Source organism: Homalodisca vitripennis, chromosome 3 (genome assembly GCF_021130785.1).
Source record: "Homalodisca vitripennis isolate AUS2020 chromosome 3, UT_GWSS_2.1, whole genome shotgun sequence".
NCBI lineage: Eukaryota > Metazoa > Arthropoda > Insecta > Hemiptera > Cicadellidae > Homalodisca > Homalodisca vitripennis.
Genome location: NC_060209.1, coordinates 164458513 through 164468093, shown reverse-complemented (window position 1 = coordinate 164468093; position 9581 = coordinate 164458513).

The following is a 9581-nucleotide window of genomic DNA, read 5'->3' as shown; positions in this document are numbered from 1 at the left end:
CGCTAACGCTCAGCCAAATACCATTATAGGACATGCACTATCATATAACTCATTCTTGTTTGTATGCAGATGAGGTTTCATTCAATATTTCAAGTCTGTAGGTTAGTTGTTCTCGAGGTATTGTGCGGATAGACAAGACAGATAGAATTGAAATTGTCCAGCCCCTCGAGTGATTTGCTAACGCTCAGTCAATAAGACAAGTAATTCATGGTTGACTCACGAACGTCCTGGGGTGTAGAAGTGTATCTAGATATCGGTACCGCCGGGTGTGTGTGTATACAGTGTTGTGGTCAGATTGTGTGATAATAGGCAGATAATGATAGAGATGGTATCGGGTTAAGTGTCAGTGAGTATAATGGTGTGCGACCTTCCTGGGTATCGCATTGTTCCATGTGGTCTCAGACTTTCATTCTTGTAGTCGCTACAAGGACATGCACTTATGCGCTGGGCTAATAGCTTTCCCAGGGGAGCAGGCTGTTGGTGCACTTCCTGCCTGTTTGCTTGAAAGATAAAATCGGTATCACAACCATCGGACAATTGTCAGTAACTGAACAGTTAGTCAATCGTTACAAGCAGACATTCGATGTCCCTATATGGAGAAGTCTATATCTGGAAGTGAACTAATCAAAACAATAAAAAAACCGTGATAACCTCTAATGACCATAATGATACTTTTATGATGACGATATTATTACAATGACCTCTGCTAATCTCTTCCTCCTTAAATTATACGTAAGTGTTGTGATTTTTGCATTCCTTATCTCGACAGATGTTCTGTCTGCCTGTTATCTTCTAGCTTGTTTGAAGTAGCGAGAGAGAGAGAGAGAGAGAGATAGATAGATAGTGGTGGGGGGGGGGGTGATATGCTGGCCCGCACCCAATAAATCGCTGCGAGGTCAACAGATATTTATTATTTCAATTAACACCCGACTGACCTCTCTCGCCTTTCAGGCAGTCGGCGATATTACACCGATGTTTGGTTTTCAGCGGTCAGTTCAGAACCGAAAATTTATTTCCACATTAACTATTCTTACCAGCGAGCGCCATGCTTCCATGTTATTGGTCATAATATATGCAAACATCTCGAGTTGAAGCTGTTATTTCTATTCTCAATTCTGATTCCTACATTACGGTTTTTTAATACTCATTCACACAAAATGACATTCACAAAATAGTGTTTCAGCTATGTTTGAAATAGTGATATAATAACTCTCTTCCTATTTAACCGCATTAGGATTGGATCTATAAGTAAATTATTGCCTCATTTTGTTCAATAAAGAAACAATGAGTAATCGGTTTTGTGTTATTTAATTATTATGTATAACACTTAAGTGTTATGATTTTCTGCCTCCAATATATTGTGTCATCGACAAGTAAAATGTTTATAGTGTATTTTTTATAAACTTCACCTTCGGATTGAAAAACTGAAAAATGTACATTTCTTTACCATCTTAAATCGATGGTTGACAAAATCATGGAACAAAAGCAATTGGATTTGTAGAGTAACTGTACGTACGATATTGAAGACAAAACCAACACGAATTAGATTTTAAGTCTTGAATAAAAATTTAAACTTTATTTTCAGACACGGAAATCCTGGAATCAAGAAACAAAAGATTTTTGTGCCACTATTAAAAACGTGTTCAAGGTAGAGAGAGATTATTAAACTTATTTTAACATTCGGATCAAATAAAGTTACCAAACTATAAAAAATATTAAATTAAAAGTATTAAATAAAATTATTCAAATATTATTATAATGCTTGTTTAAAGTAATTACCTCCTTAATTTTTCACGGATTGAGTGCACAACGATGTTTTAGACACGATTCCAGACCAAGGCGAAGCAACCGAATATTCTGCACAAAACTCCGATGTGGAGGGAATAGTTGATTCAATGTGAATATAGAGTTAAGCTCTTTTCACCTTCCGCTAAGCGTAATTTCTGAAATTTGACACTGTCGCAGACTTGACTCCTGGAATCTGGGGGTTCACATCTGTTTGAGATCCAACTGTCAGTGACGAAGACTTTTGCACCTCTTAATATCGATAACAGTGGATAGGTGCTTGGTAAACCAGACAGAGATCTGATGTACGAGTAGTAGGTGTCTTTGATGTCAAAACTATGCAAAGAGTTTTTTCTGAACGTCTTTGTTACTGACGTAATTAGATCATTTCAGATGGACGTGGATTCTTGATTTGCACTGAGAGGAATTTGACATGGAACTAAATTCAACATTCGCAATTGTCTTGTCTTGCACGTCAAAGCGTCTTTAATACACATTAAGGGCCGCAGGGTTATTCGAGGTCAGCTAGAACGTACCACGTGTAGGAGTTAAGTAAATTTAAAAAAACACAAAGAACTGTAAAAGTAGAAAACGAATGTGTTCATCGACATTCGATCTTACAATGTCTGAACAGCCCTTTGAATTCCTTTTCATCAAAGTAATGCTTCTCTGTATTTTTGTCGTGTCAGATAAAAAATAGTGGTTTGAATGTCTCTTAAATAGTCACCATAATGCTATAATTGTGGTGTTTCATGTACTTGGACCATGACTACTAGTAAGTTACATTGCTAGTAATTTTCCAGGCCAAAATAGCTCAAATAAAGTAGTGTGACCCGTTTACGGACGACGCGACGGTTTAGGCCAAATCACATCAGCTGATTGATCCCCTATAAACAGCTGTAGTAAAAATCCGGCTTAGAGCAATATACCCATAGATAGAGACGTATCAATTGATTACGGTTATTTGGGCCGGTTTGGCGCCACATACGCCCGATATCTTGCTTTTATGTCTCTAGGGTTCTGGATAAAGAAACAACTTGGTTCAAAAATAGATGTGGAGACTCATCCATGAGTCTTGATACTGTACGGCATTACTGCTCTGACAAACCCAACAGTTCATTTTAGATTTATTAGACCTACAACTAAAGAATCGTACCTTTGAAGACTCACATTCCAAATAATTAATAATGAAAACAAGGTGAAACTGAAACTGTTATTGTGGTAGGTGCCATACAGCCTGAAGAGAAAAACATATTCTCGTCAATTCTTTGAACTAAGTAAATCAAGTAGACGGATTTTAAATTCCTGAGCCGAATTGAAAAGAAGAATAGGTGACATTTATTTGTTTACTACCGTTTCTTAGTAGAATTGAAGTAAATATTGTAATAAACATTTTGGCACACTTCGATACACATATACCATGGAATGTGTATTAAAATCCATATATTCTTAGTATGTCTACAGCTATGGTGAAGACGTGATTTTTATAGGAGATCGTCCCCTTTGCCAAAAGTTACTTTCAAAAATTGTTCCAATGGCGCCTGTAAAATGTTGGTTCAAATTAATTAGTTACCCAGGGCATTTCAGGTGAAATCAATTAGTCCCATGCCCCCCCCCCCCCGACTTTGGCGCAAAAAAGGCGCTGAACAACTAAACATAATTCCGGGTAAACATTTATTCAGCGGAATTCCTATGTCATTTTTGATGAAGCATGACATTTTAGGTTTTGAATATCGCGCACTACTTTATTTACATGGTTCAATCATAGTTTTTCATAAATAGAGTTTTAATTTGAATGTAATATCTGGTGGATATGTTTGCTCTACATAGTAAAAATAATAATAGTAATTGCAGCTGAGCAGAGAGTACGATAATATCCCGATAAGACAATAAAAACTTGAGTAAACTATTAACTGTACGTTTTAGGAAATATAAAGTATGCAGTACTTGATCAGGACTGTAATGCAGATATAAAAGAAAAAGTTACTATATAACTTCCACCATAAATTAAAAAACTTTTTAAAACCCATGTTAGTGTTGTATTTTGATAGAAGTATATAATAATTGCATGCGAAGCAGCGATTAACTGCTAGTCACATATTAATTTGTTTTGTGACTTAATGTTTATTTAGCTTGAGAGATGTGCGTTCTTCTCTCTCACTTTAATTTACACACATTAAATAATCTCAGCAGGATATCAATGATTAATTACTTAAACGTCTTATGTATTTTATTCAACTTTTATTGCATTATTATTGTGAACATCTTGGCACATATTATTTAAATTCATAATTGAAAATAATATTGGGAGAAACATGGTTGAACAAGCTCAGTAATACCATAGTTAGAGAAAGGAACCAGGTACTAATGTTCTGTAGTGTAGAAAAAGTCGTTAAGATTTACTATCAACATTAACTTTAGAAAACAGCAAAGCATAAGAAACAGTTGATATCCTTGGAATAAGAGGAGGGACTATAACCTGCGCTTCATGATTACATACACAACAAGGAATTGTAGCAACAGTATTAAACATCTATAAGCTTTCGCTTACCGATCGGTACTGCCAAAAACGAACATAACGAGTAAGAGATAGTGTAATAATTCGGATCCTTCCTGCTTCATCTGTAAGTCAACTCTAACCTGGTAGAATAAGAAGAAAATAACAATTTTTAGATACCCAATTTAATAATTCAGATCCTTCCTTATTCATCTATGAATTAACTCTTACCTGATCTCGTTAACACATCATAGTTAATGATTAGTTTTAGTATTAGAACATCGTAAGACTTATACAACTAAGATGAGCATCTACATCGTCCAGGAGCATAAAAAGAGAATAAAAGAAAAATCATTTCCAGGACACTGATTTAAAGTCTCATGGTTCTAGTCCTCCTATGTCGCAACCTTCCTGCAGGCATCTCGGATATGTGTTATACTGTACCAACCAACTGTATCTAAGTGGAAACACATGTTCGAGAGTCCTCGTCTTGATATCAGTTGGTTATTAGTAGTTCGAGATCTCATAGTTGGTCTTACACCTTTTTGTGTAAAATTCATACTGGTTATTTGGATACTGTTTGGTGGATAGGAACGTGCTCGAATGAGTTCAGTGAATTATTTTTACTGTCCAGACTTCATCGTGCTAGGTAATAATGAGTTGTACAGGGCCCGACAGGTCCTTCTTCAAGTCGTGTCGTACTCTGTCAGCCCATATGTGCGACAACTCTTAATAGAATTGTCCTAAAGACTTTAAACTTGGTAGATAGGCTCTTCTTGGTCCAAGGAAGACAAAATTGATTGTCAAAATATCGATTGCAGTTGCAAAGAACTCAAGTAAAGAAATGCCGTTACTTTATGTGGGATTCTTTTGTATACCGTTTTATCGCTGTTTCTTTGCAAGATCGTTAATGGCTAGGATCAGTGCTCAGATCTTCTGACCTAGATTGACTTTAGAGTCCCCACCACCAACACTAGATCTCGCGAACTTCTTGGTAGTAGGCCAACTCCACCAACTTCGACTAAAGTCCTTTAGCAAGATTAGCAAGGTATGGTATGTGGATGTGATATCTTACGGAACAGTATCCATTGTATTAACTATACTTTAACTGTGTTTTCCACTTGTAACAATTCTTAGTATCATGTTAAATCTTTGCCTAATTAGCACAGTACTTAAATCAATTATTTCATGTCAGTTCCTTAGCCTAGCATGCACTGTTATGTTTCCATTAGATATTTATGTTAGTTAACCACTTCTGTCTTAATATTCATGTTAAAAATGTATTGTTCAAGTTTTAGTTGTATTGTTCATAATATTATTTTTATATCCGTTGTACAAAGTAGACATATTGCCATATTGTTGTCATTGCCACTGCATGCCTTCCTCCAACTTAATAATAAATTATTAAGCCTTCCTCCAACGGCTGCTGTTGTTGAAAATAAATAAACACCAACGGCAAGACAGCCTGGATATATTGGTAATCCAGATAGAGATTATTTTCTGTTCAACACATAATTTATTCGTAATAAATGATCGGGTATATTGATAACTTACCGTGTTTGATAGACGCCACATAAAGCAGTTAGTACAGCAAGAACCTGTTTTATGGAGTCTGAAAGGTATATTGCTATTATAATTGCTATTGCTGCGACTCGTAAATGTAGTCAGCATTTTTCAAAGTAACTGTGTTGTTATAATCAACTGTAATTGTTGGAAAAAATCATTAACATCGTATTAATTCGTGGCTTGCTGGACTATAGGCGAATGATAAGAAGTAGTCTCGACAGTTTGCTGAAGGGAGATGCCGTAAACATAGTATGGTTAATAGCGATGATTTTTGTTGTAGGGTAATGAAATAGTGAATGATACTCCTTTGTTAAGTGGTTTGTACGTACAAAAATATAGTCAGTTATCGGGATGAGTGTTAATATCATGAAAGTACGATAATGACACTCATGCCATAATATTTTCATCGCATACTATCACGGTTACAGAATTTGCTCATCTTAGAGCGAACAGTTCTCTATAAGTTTGGATCTCACGTCTCAAATAACAGTGTAATCTGCAATAGGGGTTATTTGGGATAGTTATGATCTAGTTGGGTCAAAATGGTCATTATTAAAGCTACGAGAACTTTGTTGGGTTATAGCATTAGCAAATAGAGTTTGCTCCACACTCACGAACGCAAAGGGTGGGGGCCAACCCGGCACCTGCCGTTTTCAATCCCGGATTATTCAGTAACATCCTATACTCATGCTAAGCATAACACAGTGACAATTTATTATGTGTTGTTTGGTATAATTTTTCTCGTTATGATGCCAATCTATTTATGATCAATAAAAATAACAAAAAACTGGTTTAGATTGAGAAAATGCACTAGTTAACTAATAACGCGGATTGTGTATATGTGGGGTCTGCGTGAGTGATGGTGAGAATCGACCTGGGTTCAACTGCAGTCACTATTTGCTAATACTATAGACTATAGATAATATGCGCACCCATCCCGCGTACTGGATTAATCGAAACCGAAAGTAAAAAGGCCAGTATTTTGAAAACCAACACCCTTTAATAATTCCTATATATATATATATATATATATATATATATATATATATATATATATATATATATATATGTATATATATATATATCTTTTTTCTAAAAATAAATAGATGACACAGACTTGATGACTTGAGTGGAATCAAGGGCATGAGCAACAAGCCTGCCTATCCTTCAAGTTGTAGGTCACTAAGCCAATACAGTTAAAGTTATAAACACGGCCAATTTGATCTGAGGGGAGGCGATGGGGTCGGGCGTGCTGGCACGTTAGTGTCGCACCACTGATACGATAATGACAGCTGCCACTGTGGCGCTGGCTGGCCCGGCCCGGCAGGATATCATTATTGGTAAAGTAGCGCCCACGCGCCCGGCACACGTCCCACCCACCCTTACCGACCTCGTAACTTTCACTCACAGAGCACATCTACAATAGTGTGATTTACTTAGTAACGAAGATCTGTGTACCTACTTCAAAAATTGTATTGTTTGTACCACTCTTAACGTAATAATTTTAAGATTATTTAAGAAATTTGTTTAGTGATTTGATAAGCTAGTCTATCTAGCGAAAGGATGATTTTTATTTCAATGTTTTTGTTCAAATGATTAAATTTCTAGTTTGATATTACTTAACTGTCGGTATTTATAAGGTGACGTATAATACAACTCTTCAGTGTATAACTTGAAGCTCCTGTGCCTTGTCTGTATAATCTCTATAAGTAAACTGTCGGTATTTATAAGGTGACGTATAATACAACTCTTCAGTGTATAACTTGAAGCTCCTGTGCCTTGTCCGTATAATCTCTATAAGTAAACTGTCGGTATTTATAAGGTGACGTATAATACAACTCTTCAGTGTATAACTTGAAGCTCCTGTGCCTTGTTCGTATAATCTCTATAAGTAAACTGTCGGTATTTATAAGGTGACGTATAATACAACTCTTTAGTGTATAACTTGAAGCTCCTGTGCCTTGTCCGTATAATCTCTATAAGTAAACTGTCGGTATTTATAAGGTGACGTATAATACAACTCTTCAGTGTATAACTTGAAGCTCCTGTGCCTTGTCCGTATAATCTCTATAAGTAAACTGTCGGTATTTATAAGGTGACGTATAATACAACTCTTCAGTGTATAACTTGAAGCTCCTGTGCCTTGTCTGTATAATCTCTATAAGTAAACTGTCGGTATTTATAAGGTGACGTATAATACAACTCTTTAGTGTATAACTTGAAGCTCCTGTGCCTTGTCTGTATAATCTCTATAAGTAAACTGTCGGTATTTATAAGGTGACGTATAATACAACTCTTCAGTGTATAACTTGAAGCTCCTGTGCCTTGTCCGTATAATCTCTATAAGTAAACTGTCGGTATTTATAAGGTGACGTATAATACAACTCTTCAGTGTATAACTTGAAGCTCCTGTGCCTTGTCCGTATAATCTCTATAAGTAAACTGTCGGTATTTATAAGGTGACGTATAATACAACTCTTCAGTGTATAACTTGAAGCTCCTGTGCCTTGTCTGTATAATCTCTATAAGTAAACTGTCGGTATTTATAAGGTGACGTATAATACAACTCTTCAGTGTATAACTTGAAGCTCCTGTGCCTTGTCTGTATAATCGCTATAAGTAAACTGTCGGTATTTATAAGGTGACGTATAATACAACTCTTCAGTGTATAACTTGAAGCTCCTGTGCCTTGTCTGTATAATCTCTATAAGTAAACTGTCGGTATTTATAAGGTGACGTATAATACAACTCTTCAGTGTATAACTTGAAGCTCCTGTGCCTTGTCTGTATAATCTCTATAAGTAAACTGTCGGTATTTATAAGGTGACGTATAATACAACTCTTCAGTGTATAACTTGAAGCTCCTGTGCCTTGTCTGTATAATCTCTATAAGTAAACTGTCGGTATTTATAAGGTGACGTATAATACAACTCTTCAGTGTATAACTTGAAGCTCCTGTGCCTTGTCCGTATAATCTCTATAAGTAAACTGTCGGTATTTATAAGGTGACGTATAATACAACTCTTCAGTGTATAACTTGAAGCTCCTGTGCCTTGTCCGTATAATCTCTATAAGTAAACTGTCGGTATTTATAAGGTGACGTATAATACAACTCTTCAGTGTATAACTTGAAGCTCCTGTGCCTTGTCTGTATAATCTCTATAAGTAAACTGTCGGTCTTGACAAAGCCGAGTGTTTGCCGCCAGACAACAATCTCGCGGTATCTTTCTCTTTGTAAAGGAGCGCAGAATAAATATTAGCCATCACTCTTTCACAACTTGTGGCGGAATTGTTCTTTCACTTTCCTCGCACTATTTTACGGTTCGTTCTTAAAAATGTTTGATAAAATTAAAATATATTCAAGATGGGAGAAGTTTGTGCTCTTTCCGCACTTTGATTTAATTTCAGTAAGTAATTTTCAGTGTTTTTTCATTAACAGTAGAATTTATAATTTACATATAAAGGTCTACAGTGGAGTCTGGTTTGATGTATTCTTTATTGAAATGTGTACATTTATATAATATATTATAAGCATAGTGGGTTGATAAATATGCTACATATGTTCATACACTAATCTCTAGAGCATGTTATTTGCCATAATGGTCTGATGATTATAAACTAATAATCAGCGAGGAAACTCTTTCTCTGCGGTATAGACCATGAATGCCTAGACGTTGAAGAGGTCACGATTTCGTCGCCGATCTTCTTATAAAACCCGAATAGTTGTTATTAA